General features: G+C 37.7%; 3 protein-coding genes across 12 annotated transcripts in view; all 3 read right to left on the bottom strand.

Annotated features, from left to right (window-relative positions):
- Window positions 1–9387, bottom strand: part of CRIP1 (cysteine rich protein 1) — a 311632-nt gene extending 302245 nt beyond the window's left edge. For both annotated transcript variants that reach the window (XM_069103888.1, XM_069103889.1), the window contains exon 1: window positions 9384–9387. The gene's annotated coding sequence lies outside the window, so the exon portion shown is untranslated. The remainder of the gene's footprint in view (window positions 1–9383) is intronic.
- CRIP2 (cysteine rich protein 2) overlaps window positions 1–9387 on the bottom strand; it is a 258552-nt gene extending 249165 nt beyond the window's left edge. Inside the window, exon 1 of the mRNA XM_069103885.1 lies at window positions 9384–9387. The gene's annotated coding sequence lies outside the window, so the exon portion shown is untranslated. The remainder of the gene's footprint in view (window positions 1–9383) is intronic.
- Window positions 1–14003, bottom strand: part of MTA1 (metastasis associated 1) — a 279124-nt gene that overhangs the window by 197484 nt on the left and 67637 nt on the right. The gene's annotated exons all lie outside the window — the stretch shown is intronic.

Raw genomic sequence — 14003 nt, 5'->3', positions numbered from 1 at the left:
ATCACATCATCCATTTAGCCAGACAGGACCACAATACCTAACTATCTATCTTGACTAGAAAGGACCACAATAACTGGCTAATTGGAGGGAACATGACAGGGATATGTGGTCACCAAACCATAGAAGTGGCCCCTCCCCATTATCTATTCCCTTAACAAACCCCTCCTGCCTTTTTAATATTCACAATTTCTGTTATGTAATTGCATCTTTACCCTATGAAAATCCATCTTGCTTTAACTGAAGTTGTTGGTTCCTCTTAGAACCTAGACCACTTCTGGAAGTCAATCCTCAATAAATGTCTACACTTGGATTAAAGGCGGTCTAACTGAATTCTTTCAGATGGTACTACCAAAAAACAGCATGAAACTGCAACAGCACCATGTGCCAAACAAGTTAAATCATCAATACTACTTTAACTGCCATCTCCCCTCCAATCATGGTGAAGAAAAACCAGTACTCTGAACCAAAGAGTCTTTGGAATGTCAATGCTTCCAAACTAATTGCTGCAGCCATCATCCTAGGAAGAGATGCAAGTTGGCAATTGTTTCTGCAGATGCTACAGACTTATCTATTGAAGATCCAGTCAAGAAAGTTCTTGTCACCAAAGTTGTGGGTAGTGTCAAATGGCTTAAAATCACAGATTCCTATGATCTTACAAGTGGAAATAACATTAAAGAGTTGGCACCATTTGCTTTGCCACTGCACCAAAAGAACAATGGGACCTGTGGGCGGAGTCAAGATAGCAGAGTAGACGCAGGACCTCCCAGCTGCTCCAGCTCCCACCTCCCCCAATCCATGTAAACAGGGGACTCTAAACAAACTTTGGAGCTGCAGAACCCACAAAATGACACAGAGGAGCTAACCTCCCACTGAGGACAGCCCGGCAGGAATCGGCCAGCACAGGGCTCTGGGAGCCGAGCCCAGCCACTCGAGGGTTTAGTCCCAGGGCAGGCCTGATCAGCCACTGGCTGGAGGGACTCCAGATCAGCAGCAGCTGTGGCCTTTTCCAGATTTATCAACACATAGATGCTAAGGACAAAGTAAGAGGTCAGTGCAGTCTGAACTTTGGGACCCAGTAAGTGGGAATGCATGGCTTTTGCCCCCAGGGGGAGAAGCCGCTGAGACAACAGCACAGCCAGCCAGCACCATGTGGCAGCTTCAGCTCCTGGCCTGCAGAGTGTAGGGGGACCAACCACCAGTCTGAGGGGTAATTGCTCTTGCTTTAATCTGATTGGATCTGGATTGCAGTCTACGGTGGAGGTCCTGACGTGTGTGTGTGTGCGCAGCTTGCCAGAGCGTGTGGAGGCCTCAGAGAGGACACAAATCTGATACCTCCAGCAGCTGAGAAAACCCCAACATTTGGGACGAAAGCTCCCCTGTCTGGTGGCAGAGTCCTACTGTGGCAAAAAGCCCAGGGGTCAAGCGACTTGAGGGGCGACATGACCAGGCAAAGGAAACAAAGCAGACAGGAGATTCCAACATTAGATGCCTATTTTGGAGACAAAAAGGAGCAAAGCATGGAGGAAGACAGTGAAGTCAGAACTCCTGCACCAAAAGCTTCAAAGGAAAATACAAGCTGCTTACAGGCCAGAGAGGACCCTAAGAAGCAGATAAGAGAAGTGGAGGAAAAATTGGGAAGAAAAATGAGAACAATGCAAGAAAATTAAGAAATGAGAGTCAACAGCCTGACTGAGGAAAATAACACCTTAAAAAACAGACTAACTCAAATGGCAAAAGAGGCTCAAAAAGGCAATGAGGAGAAAAATGCCTTAAAAAGTCAAATTCGCCAGATGGAAAAAGAATCTCAAAAGCTCAATGAGGAGAATCATTGCTTCAGAATTAGACTGGAGCAAATGAAAGCTAATGACTTTATGAGAAATCAAGATGCTGTTAAACAGATCCAAACAAATGAAAGAATAGAAGGCAATGTGAAATATCTCATGGGAAAAACCACTGACCTAGAAAAAAGATCCAGGAGAGAGAATTTAAAATTATTGAACTACATGATCAAATTATTGGACTACATGATCAAAGTAAGAACCTATAAATCATCCTCCAGGAAGTTCTCAAACTGCCCTGATTTTTTAGAACCAGAGGGCAAAATAGAGGTTGAAAAAATCCACTGATCACCTCCTGAAAAAGATCCCAAAAAGAAAACTCCTAGGAATATTATAGCTAGGTTCCAGAATCCCAGATTAAGGAGAGAAGATTACAAACAGCCAGGAAGAAACAATTTGAATATTGTGGAAACACAATCAGGTTAACCCAGGATCTGGCAGCTTCTACACTGAGGCTTGATCGAAGGGCTTGGAATATGATATTCTGGAGGGCAAAAGAGCTGGGATTAAAACCAAGAATGACCTACCTAGCAAAACTGAGTATCATGTTTCAGGGGAAAACAAGGTCATTCAGTAGAATAGAGGAATTTCAAGCATTCTTGCTGAAAAAAACAGAGATGAACAGAAAATTTCACATTCAGATACAAGAAGCAAGAGAAGTATGAGAAGGTAAACAGGGAAAAGAAATCATAAGGAACTTTTCAAAGTTGAACTATTAACATTCCTACATGGAAAAACAATAATTGCAACTTATGAAACTTTTCTCAGTAGTAGAAGGGAACAGAAATATATGTCTATATATGAGGGTATATGGGCATATGAATACATATGTGAATGTGTGTATATATGTTTACAGGTATACATAGATAGAGGGCACAGGACCAATTTAACAGGAAGGGATGATACTTAAAAGGTGAAATTAAGAGGTGAGAGGGATATAATAAGAGGAGATGGGGAGAGACAGAATGGGGTAAACTATCCCATATAGAAGAGGCAAGGGAAAATGGTTACAATGGAGGGGAAGAATAGGAAGGCAAAAGGGAATGGGTCAATCTTATTCCCATTGAATTTGGCTTGAGGAGGGAATGAAATACACACTAAATGGGTATCTCACCCTACAGGAGAGTAGGGGGGAAGGGGATGAGAGGAGGGATGATGGAAAGGAGGGCAGGCTGGGGGGGAGGGAAGTTGGAAGCATCCACTTTTGAAAAGGGACCAGATCAATGTAGAGAATAGAACAAGTGGGAGGTGGGATAGGAGGGAGGGAAATATAGTCAGTCTTTTACAATATATCTACTGTTATTGTTTTGCATTAGCCACACATGTACAACCTATACTGAACTGCTTATCTTCCCAGTAAGGGTGGGTGACAAGGGAAGAAGAGAATAAATTTGGAATTCAAAGTTTTAAAATCAAATATTCAAATATATACTATTATTAATACTATTTTACATGTAATTGGGAAATAAGATATACAGGCACTGGGGCATAGAAATCCACCGGAAAAGTCGTAAGGGGTATGGGAGAAAATATGGGAGAGAGCAGACTGGAGGAGGGGGTATCCTGTGGGACTGCTATTTTGGGGCAGTAGGTAGGGGGAAAATGGGGAGAAAATTTGTAACTCAAAATCTGGCAGAAATGAATGATATAAATCTCAAGTTAATAAAGCATTAGAAAAAAAAGAAAAAAGAACAATGGGACCTTTCCATCTGACTTGCAGCTAAAACCTTCCATGTTTCATCTCTTGCATTAGAATGAGAGCTTCTTGAAAAGAGGTACTGTTTTACTTTTCTGTTGGTATCCCTAAAGCTTAGAAAAGTACTTTACATATAGTAGGCATCTAAAAAATGCCTTATTCAATCAAAACTGGTACAAAATTAAAATTGGGCCCAAAGAAGAAATATTAAGTCCTTCTACAATACAAATATACTCTTGATACCTAAACCAGAGAGTGAAAACAACAACAAAAAAAACTATACACTAATATCCCTAACAAAGATTTATGCAAAAATGTACATTATGATCAAAGTGGATTTATATCAGGAATGTGAAGCTGACAGAATATTAAGAGAACTATAAACATAATTGGCATATTAAATAACCAAAAACGACCCCTCATAAAAATCACATAATTATATCAACAGCTACAGATACAGACTTTTGATAATAATCCTTTATTTAAAAAAAAAAAACACTAGAAAGCATAAGGGGAGTTTTCCTTAATAAGGAGTATATGTTTAAAACTAAGATGGACTACTGCTTGTAACAGGAATAAGTTAGATCTTGCCAATAAAATCAAGGATATACTTTATCACCATTACTATTTAATAGAAAGCTAGAAATGCTAGCTATAGCTAGCTATAGCAGTAAGACAAGAGAAAAAAATGAAAGGAATAAACACAAAGAGGAACAAAATTACTTTTTTTTTCCAAATATGTTTATTTAGAGAACTCTAGAGTCAATTTAAAAACTTAATGGGGGGGGGGGGGGGGGGGCAGAACCAAGATGGAGTAAAGGCAGGGACTCACTTGACCTCTTCCTCAAACCCCTCCAAATACCATTAAAAAATGATTGTAAACAAATTCTAGAGTAGCAGAGCCCACAGCAAACTAGGAGCAGATCTTGGAGTGATTCAATCAGCAGTAGCAGTTTATCCAGAGTTCTCAGTTCACAGATGCTAAGGGGTTGAACAGTTGGTCAGAAGGAGATTTACAGGGGTCTTTTTGCTAGTACTGAGGCAGGATTCTATTGCTTTGTCCATACTCAGATATGAATCACAGTCCCAGGGCCAGGAGGAACCACTAGCATAGCAGAGTTTGTGGCCACAGTGGAGAAGGGGACCTTCCTTATAGTTCCAGGGCAGAAAAGAGTGTTCACAAAGAGAGTACTAAACACCTCTCCTTAGATCATACCACCTTGGAAGAACTGAAAACTTAGAGGTCCCTAGAAACATCTCAGAAAACAGCTGAAGCTTGGGACAGTGCACCCTCCAACCCTGGAAGCAGAGCCCTTCTTTAACAAAGACTTAAAAGTCAAGCAATAGACTGGGAAAATGAGCCACCAACAACCTCTTACTATAGCAAGTTACTATGGTGACAAGAAAGAGAAAACTATACTCAGAAGAAGACAACAAAGTCAAAAGCTCCTACATCCCAAGCCTCCAAGAAATATATGAATTGGTCTTTGGCCATGGAAGAGCTTAAAGGATTTTGAAAATCAAGTAAGAAAGGTAGAGGGAAAATTGGGAAGAGAAATGAGAGTGATGCAAGAAAATCTTGAAAAATGAGTCAACAACTTGGTAAAAAAGACAACAAAAAATACTAAAGAAAAAAATTAATTGAAATAATAACTTCAGCAAATCATTAGCATTTTTCTATCCTATCAACAAAATCATGTAGGAAAAGAGAGAAAAAAGAAATTCAATTTAAAGTAACTAGAGACAGTATAAAACACTTGGGAGTCTACCTGCCAAAACACACACCAGATCTTTATGAATACAATTCCAGTACATATTTTACACAAATAAAAACATCTACATAATTAGGGAATTATTCATTGCTTATGAATAGGATGAGTGCATAATAAAAAGGACAATACTACTTGAATTCATTTCTTTATTCAGTGCCATAACAATCAAACTGCCAATAGATTACTTTATAAAGCTAGCAAAACAATACAGTTCATCTGAAGGAGTAAGAATCTCAAAAGAATTAATTTTAAAAATGGGTAGTAAGGGGGCCTAACAGTATCTGAGCTGAAACTGTATTGCAAAACTATGATCATTAAAACAATTTGGCATTGGTTAATAGAGCGGTTGATCAGAAAAACAAATTAGTTACACACTATATAGCACATAAGCAAATAAGCACATAAATATAAGCACATTAGCAAATAAGCACAGTTGCCTAGTTCTTGATAAATTCACATATCCTAAGCCTGGGGCAAGAATCATTACTCAAGCAGGAAAAAAGCTGCTGGGAAAACTGGAAAACTATCCAGAAGAAACTAGGTATAGACCAACATCTCCTAATGTATACAAATATAAGCTTCAAATAAGTACCTGTCTTAGACATAAAGGATGACATATCGTAAACAAATTAGAAAAGCATGAAAGAAATTATCTATCAGATCTATGAAGAGAAGAGTTCATGACTTCAATACAATAGGTAGAGAAGATCACAAATGGTAAAGTGGACAATTTTGGTTATATAAAATTAAAAAGCATAAGCAAAACCAGTATTTCAGAAGAAAATCAGGCAAATGGAAAAGTCTTTGCAGTACTAGTTTCTCTTGATAAAGGTCCCATCTCTAAGATATATAAGGAACTAATTCAAACGTAAGAATAGGAGCAATTTCCCATCAAAGGTATGAATAGGCACTTCTCAGAGAAAGAAATCCAAACTATCAATAGCCAAATGAAAAAATGCTTTAAATCACTCATAATTAGGGAAATTCAAATTAAATTCTGACTCAGAGTCATCATATTGGCCAGTAATAGTAAGAGTTAACATTTACTATGTGCCAGGTACCATGCTAAGCACTTTACTTACTATTATTATCCTCACTTTACAGATAAAGAAATTGAGGTAAACAGAAGTTAATGATTTGCCCAGGGTCACACAACTAGGAAATCTTTGATTATCAAATTTGAACTCAGGTCTTCCAGACTTCAGGCCAAGCACTCTACAGCATAAACTAGACTAAGCTGATAAAAAATGAAATAACAAATGTTGGAGGGGCTCTGGTAAAATAGGTACATTAATGCACTACTGGTGGAACTCTGAAAGGGATTTTTCTTTCTGAAAAACATTGGAACTATGCTCAAAAAGTTATTAAACCATATGTACTATTTCTATGCCCAAAGAGATCAAAGAAAGAGTGAAAGGGTCTTTATGTACAAATAATATTTATAGCTCTTTTCATGGTGGCAAAGAATTAGAAACTAAAAAAATGAACTGAAGAAATGAACTCATCAACTAGGAATGACTAAATTATGATATGCATATGTGATGGAAGGCTACCATACTGTAAAAAATTTTTAAGGAGATGGTTTCAGAACAACTTGGAAAGACCTGTATAATGATGCAATGTAAAGTAAGAACAACCAGAAAAAAAAATTTATACACTAGCAATACAGGCAAATAACATGAAAGAACAAGGAACTATCATCTATGCCACAATAAATCCCAATTCTAGAGAACCCAACATGAAACATATTACCCACCTCCAGACAGAAAGCTGATAGATTCAAAGTACTGACAGAGGCATATTATTTTTTCCCTTTGTTAAGAGAATTTTTCTTCTTCCATTCAATTTTTTTTAATCATTACAATAATAAATGGTTTTTTCAGAGGGGGGGAGAAGTTACAGTGAGAAATGCCAGTGATTTTTAAAAAAATTTCATTTTTTTTAACAGAAAAATGCAAAAAAGCAATAACACATCCATTACTGACAACGCAACACAAACTATAACCCATAAAGTATTTGAAGAAAGAGTTCAAACTTAAATGGAAACTAAATAAATCTTAAAGAATTTCTGAGTCAACAGTGCATAAAGTATTCCTGATGTCTCATAGTATCAACTACAGCTGTCATTTCTGTCAATTTGAATGGTATGAAGTAGAACCTTGGAATGCTTTAATTTATTGTTGTTGTTTAGTCGTTTCAGTCATGCCTAACTCTTCATGACCCTATTTGGGGTTTTCTTGGAAAAGATACTGCAGTGGTTTGCCATTTCCTTCTCCAGCTCATTTTACAAATGAAGAAATTGAAGGAAACAGAGTTAAGTGACTTGCCCAAGGTCACACAGCTAAAACGTATCTGAGGCCAGATCTGAATTCAGGAAGATGAGTCTTTCTGACTCCCAGCCCACTACTCTATCCACAGCACCAGCTAATTGAGCAGCAGCCTGGTACTGAAGGGATAAATAAACAACAAGGTTTTGGTTCAGGTCCCACATTTGATAAATACTGAAGGACTCTAGGCAAGTCACTTAACTTCTCAGGACTGAAGGCACTTCTAAGTTCCAAAGAACATGCTGGCTTGAATTAGTACAGAAAGTGTCCTTACTCAAGCACTTTCCTACTGAAAACCACCCGTACAAATCTACTGACCATCTATCTACTTGGGGTATACTCTCAGTGGTGCAGTGGATAAAGTGCTGGGCCTGATGTCAGGAAGACTCATCTTCATGAGTTGAAATACAGCTCCAGACACTTACTAGCTATGAGATCCTGGGCAAGTCACTTAACCTTGTTTGCCTCAGTTTCTCATCTGTAAAATAAGCTTGAGAAGGAAATGGCATACCACTCCAGTATATTTACCAAGAAGACCCCAAAATAGGGTCATTTAAGAGTCAGACATGAGTGAAATGGTAGAAAAACAAACAACTTGTTACATATTTGAATCACTTCTTTGTAGTATCTCTGACATCAGATCTTAATCAGAGAAACATATCATGGAAGATATTTCTCAGTTAAATGTTTCCTTTTTAAATTTCAGCTATATTAATTTAAGAAGCTTTTCAATTTTAAGTAATCAAAACTATACATTTTATCTTGTGAACCTCTCTATCCTTTAAGTCATAAAGTGTTCGTCAATACCTAACCGTGAAAGTTTCCTTGCTGCTTGCTCCTCTAATTTATAGCAAGATTGTTTTTTATCTAGCATATATCCATCTAGAGGTCAGAGACTGTGAGTTGTTAAATTAAACATAATTTGACAGAATGTTGGATATCTTCCCTAGCATTTTTGTCAAGTACTACTGAGACCTTTTTCAGTAACTGTTGCCTTTTGACTTATCAAAATACCACGTTAACAGGTTTCATTTGTTTCTAGTTTGATGACTACTTCTTTTTATGATAGTTTTGGATCTGGCTCTCTCCCTCTGCTGTCCCTCATCAGAATCTGCTTTTTATCCACATCATGTACTTCAACGGCTCAGTTCTCTCCCAGGCACTAGCTACTCTCTCCTCTTTTCCCCCAGTACTTAATGCAGTGTCTGGTATATTAAAGGCACTTAATGTTTACTGACTTGCTGACTTCTGTAAAGTACATAGTCATACAATTCCTACGAGTATCTTGTCAAGTAGACCCACAAGTATGTATACTTTCTGTTGTTATTTTATTTTTCATCCTTCCTCAAGCCTCCCATGCCACCCCTCCCCCTTCTCCCTGTCTATTGAAGACTGACCTATTTCTTCCCTGACAAAATGAGGCCATTTACCTTGAGCTTCCTCCCATTTCTTCATTCCTCACAACATTTAGCTATCGTCTCTCACCATCTCTTTTATCCATCTCACATATCCCTGGGCCAAGGGAAACGCCTCTATACATGCCGCTTATTCCATTCCAGCATTTCTTTTCTAACATTGCCCTCTAACAATCCTACTTTCATGACTCTTCAATCTCTACTGGCTTCTCTTCCTTCTCACTACTTCCCTGCTGCCTACAAGCATGCCTGTGGCACCCCATCTGTGAAATACCTTCACCTGATCTAACCATGTTGTCATTGTTGTTCATTAAGTCACATCTGACTCTTTGTGACCCCATGTACCATAGAAACGCAGCCTCTTCTATTCTCCTGTCTCTCAAAGTCTGTCCAAGTTCACATTCATCCTTTCCATGACACTATCTGTATCATTGTCTGCCACCTCGTTTTTCTTTTACCTTCACTCTTTGCCAACATCAAGAACTTTTCCCAACTTCAAGTCTTTCCTAATGAGTCCCATCTTTCCATTATGTGGCCAAAGTACTTAAGTTTCTGCTTCAGGATTTGTAGCCTGAATTAATTTCTTAAATGTTGACTGATTTGATCTCCTGGCTATCCATTGGAATCTCAAAAGTCCAACACCACAATTCAAAAAGCATCAATTCTATGACACAGCTTTTCTTATAGTAAAATTCTCACAGCCATACATTGCTACTGGAAAAACTATAGCTATGACTATATAGACCTTTGTCAGCTAGGTGATGTCTGCTTTTTAACATGCTGTCCAGATTTGCCAGTTTTCCTTCCAAAGGGCAAGCATCTCTTAATTTCATGGCTGTAGCTGCTGTCTGCAGTGATCTTTATAAACTCTGACACAGCTTCCATTTCTTCTCCCTCTATTTGCCAAGAAGTGATGTGAACAGTTGCCAAGATCTTAGCTTTTTTTGATGCTAAGTTATGTCAGCTTTTCACTCTCCTGGAATTTCACCCTCATCAAGAAGCTCCTTAATTCCCCTTGACTTTTTCCCATCAGTGATATCATCTGCATATGAGATTATTGGTATTTCTCCCAGCAACCTTAATCCTGGCTTTCTATTCATCCATCCTGGCCTTTTGCATGACTGTCCTCCACATATAAATTAAATAAATATGGTAACAATATACAGCTTTGTCATACTCCTTGTCTAATCTTAAACCAATTTCACGTTTGGCTTGAACTGCTATTTCTTGGCCTTGTCAACATAACATGCTGGTGACAGCAAATACTCTTTTTCAACAGCCCAAAAGGAAACTCTATACATGGACATCACCAGGAGGTCAATATAGAAATCAGACTGATTATATACTTTGCATCCAAAGGTGGAGACTGACAGTCAGTCTAAACAGACCTGAAGCTGACTGTGGCTCAGATCATGAGCTTCTTATTGCAAATTTCAGTCTTAAATTGAAGATCTAACTATATTTACTTGCTGTTATCTTATATTCCTCTTGCCTTCCATGGATGAACTACTTATAAAGGCCATCTACAATCAGTACCTTCACTTTCTCTCCCCTCACTGTCTTCTAAAGCCACTGTACTATGGTTTCTGATCTCACTCTTCAACAGAAACTGTTCTCTCCCCCAAATTACCAATGATCTCATTGTCAAATCTAATGGCTTTTTCTGAATCCTAATTCTCCTTGCCCTTGCTACAGCATATGACACAAGTAAATTTCTTCCCCTCCTAAATATTCTCTTCTCTTCAGGTTTTCCTGTCACTACTATGTCTTGGTTCTCCCCAAAACCTATCAAACTACTGTTTCTGATCTCTTTTGCTGGTTTTCTATCCATTGCAGTCATCTATCACTTACCTCAAATGTTATCCCAGACTCTGACTTAGGTGCTCTTTTCATCTCTACACAGTCTTCCTTGGTGATCTCATCAGTTCCCAGGAGTTCAATTATCCCTATTAAAATGATTCTCAGCTCTATTTATTCAGCCTTAATCTCTTCCTTGAGCCATAGTTCAAATAATCAACTACTTTTTAGACATCTTAAACTAGAAATTTTGTAGAAATCTCACACTCAACTTAGCAAAGACACAACTCATTAGCTTTTTCTCACTTCCCTCTTACTGTAAAGGGTATACTACACTAAGGAGGTAAACTCCATCAGCTTGAAAATATTCTAGTACTCCACAGTTGGCTGTTCCTCACAAAAGACATTTCATATAGAGACCCACCATGCCCTACTGGAAAAGTCGAAGGGGGTATGAGAGAAGATATGGGAGAGAGCAGATTGGAGGAGGGGATATCCTGTGGGACCGTTATTTTGGGGTGGTGGGTAGGGGAAAAATAGGGAGAAAATTTGTAACTCAAAATGTGGCAGAAATGATGTAAATCACAATAAAGCATTTGAAAAAAAAAAAAGACATTTCATGTATAGAATCCAGGCATTTCACTAGCTATCCTCCATCACCTAGAATGCTCTTTCTCATCTGTTTCCTAGCCTCCCTGACATCTTTCAAGGTCCAGCTAAAGTCCCACTTCCTAAAATAATCATTTTCTGGTCCTCCATAATGTTAGTACTTTCCTTCTAGTAATTATCTCCAATTGCTTGTATTTATCTTTGTATGACGCTGTTTGCATGCTCACTGTATTGTGAGTTCCTTGACAACAGGAGACTGTCCTTAGCTACAATCTAGAAAGAGAAATTAAAAGAAAAAAAAGTTCTATTAGTAACAGTAGAATTAAAGGATCTGGGTGGGATCATGCTGGATATGGGTGTGTGGGTGATGAAGGTGAAGGAGACTGAAGTAGGTTCTCATGAGGCAAAAAAAGCTTCAGTATTTGAGATGATAGAAAAAAAAAATCAGAACCTAGCTATCTTGATGAGAAGAGAACAAAGACATTCAGTTAATTTTCTTCTCAGATCTGAGTCTCAGTTCTGCTTTTTTTTTTAAAAAAGGTAAACCTATTGAGAAATGGAGAAAACAGTTATTACTTTGAACGTTAATGATTTTAAGTTCACCTATTTAAAAAAAAGAGAATTCCATAAGGGATTAATGCGCAAATCAAAACTTGTTAGTTACATACAGTTTCACTTTCATCTGACTGTTTCTCACACATCACAACAACTGGCATTTGATGAATGCTCACAAGGTGACGGGTTGCTAGAAACACAACTAAAGCAGTACGTCTTGGCTCTAACACAAACACACTCAGCTATAATCTCTAGTGGGCTTCACTTATCTAATTCGTTCCCCTAAACTACTTTTCTAACTCTCCAGTACCTCAGAGTTTTAATAAATCGCTATTCTGACACAGAATTTGAGATCTAAACAAAATGAAGCCCCTTCTGAATTTTTTCATCATTTGTCTGATGTTCTTGATTTCCATTATGAAAATCTACTTTGATAAATTATTATCATTTATCTGGTTGTTACTAAATCTGTACACATTTTAAGTGTCATCTTCATTCTATTAAGTTGATGCGCTGAGCCATAAAGCTATGAACAATGAATATCCTTCCAATTCCTTAAGTCTTTCTTTTTTCTGAAAGAGTTGATTTATGATTGCTTCTTCTATACTTTGACATGAAAACTAACATGAAAATAGTTAACATGTAGCTATTTAATATTTTAAAATTTCAAATTAATTGTGCTCATCTTACTCATGGTTTTTATTGAAAAGAGAGAATTGCACTGATGACTACTGTGGACTTATTTTGTTTAGTGCTATTTTACTGAAGCAATCATCTCAATTATTTTAATTGATGATATCACTATGACCAATATACAAAAACAAAATACAAATGAGCAGACTACACTTGTCTACACTTCAATTTAATATTGTGCTTGTCCATGTTTTCCTACAGATGAGTTTCAATCAGTAGCTTGAGGCCTTTTTTTGGAGCTAGTCGTGAAGCTATCTATCAGTCATCTTGCAAAAAAGTGAGCCACATATTTTAGTCATTTCTCTCTGAAGGCATTCTTTGTACTTTTTTTTCTATATATTTTATTTGTAATACACTGCAGGCCAGTCATGCTTTCCATATACTTTTCCATTTTCTTTTGAATGACCCACAATTTTAAATCTTTAGAACAAGTCTGCACCAATCTTCAGTCTACATTTTTTGTAGGCCAAAATCCTTTGGTATGCCAGGCAACAGATTGTGCAAGCCTGCTTTAGAGACTTCATTATTCCATTATTTGCAACCATCGACAAACACAAGAAAAATATTTTTGTTAAAAATAGCCTTTATTTCAGAGATAAGCTTAAGGTCAAACAATTTCCAGTTTCCTCCTCCTTTTCAATTCTAAGCCAAGTTCTTTGTCTACCCACAGCATCTGTTCCATATATAAATACTAACTGAACACCTCCATGGATCATCTGTTCAACTGCATAGTCTGAAAAAGCAGTCTTCATCCACCTAGATTTTCCCATGTGGATAGTTAGGCTGAAACTTTGTGTAATTAAAGATTTCCTTTAGGGGACTTAATGCAATCAATACAACATGATGTGCAAACAGGAGCATCCAGAGGACCTAGCCCTCTAACATAGAAATACTTGCATCAATATAAAAATACTTTAGCTCAAACACCATCTCAATCTTTCCCCCAACCTTCCCAAAGAGCTTACATTCTTACCCCTCCAAGATTAGTTTCCAGTTACTCTGTATATGTGAATTTATCTGTATGTTGTTTCACTCACTAGAATGTAAGCTGCTGAAGGGCAGGTTACTTTACTATGCATCCCCAGTGCTCATCACAGTTCCAAGCAAAAAGAGAGGGGGAAAAAACCTAATCTGTGATTTAAATTATATAGGGAACTCCCAAATGAGCAAACTGTCAATATCAAACAAAGCTGGCCCCTTCCTGGCAACAGTGGAGTCTTACTAAAACGCCTGGAGTCCTGGAAGCTTAAGTGACTTGGCAAAAGTCAAAGCCAGAATATGTCATAGAAAAGACAGACCTA

The sequence above is a fragment of the Petaurus breviceps genome, unplaced genomic scaffold (assembly GCF_028583685.1).
Source record: "Petaurus breviceps papuanus isolate PSGF00001 unplaced genomic scaffold, PetGlider_PUasm1.0 64, whole genome shotgun sequence".
Taxonomy (NCBI): Eukaryota; Metazoa; Chordata; class Mammalia; order Diprotodontia; family Petauridae; genus Petaurus; species Petaurus breviceps.
This window is presented reverse-complemented; position numbering and strand designations above follow the sequence as displayed.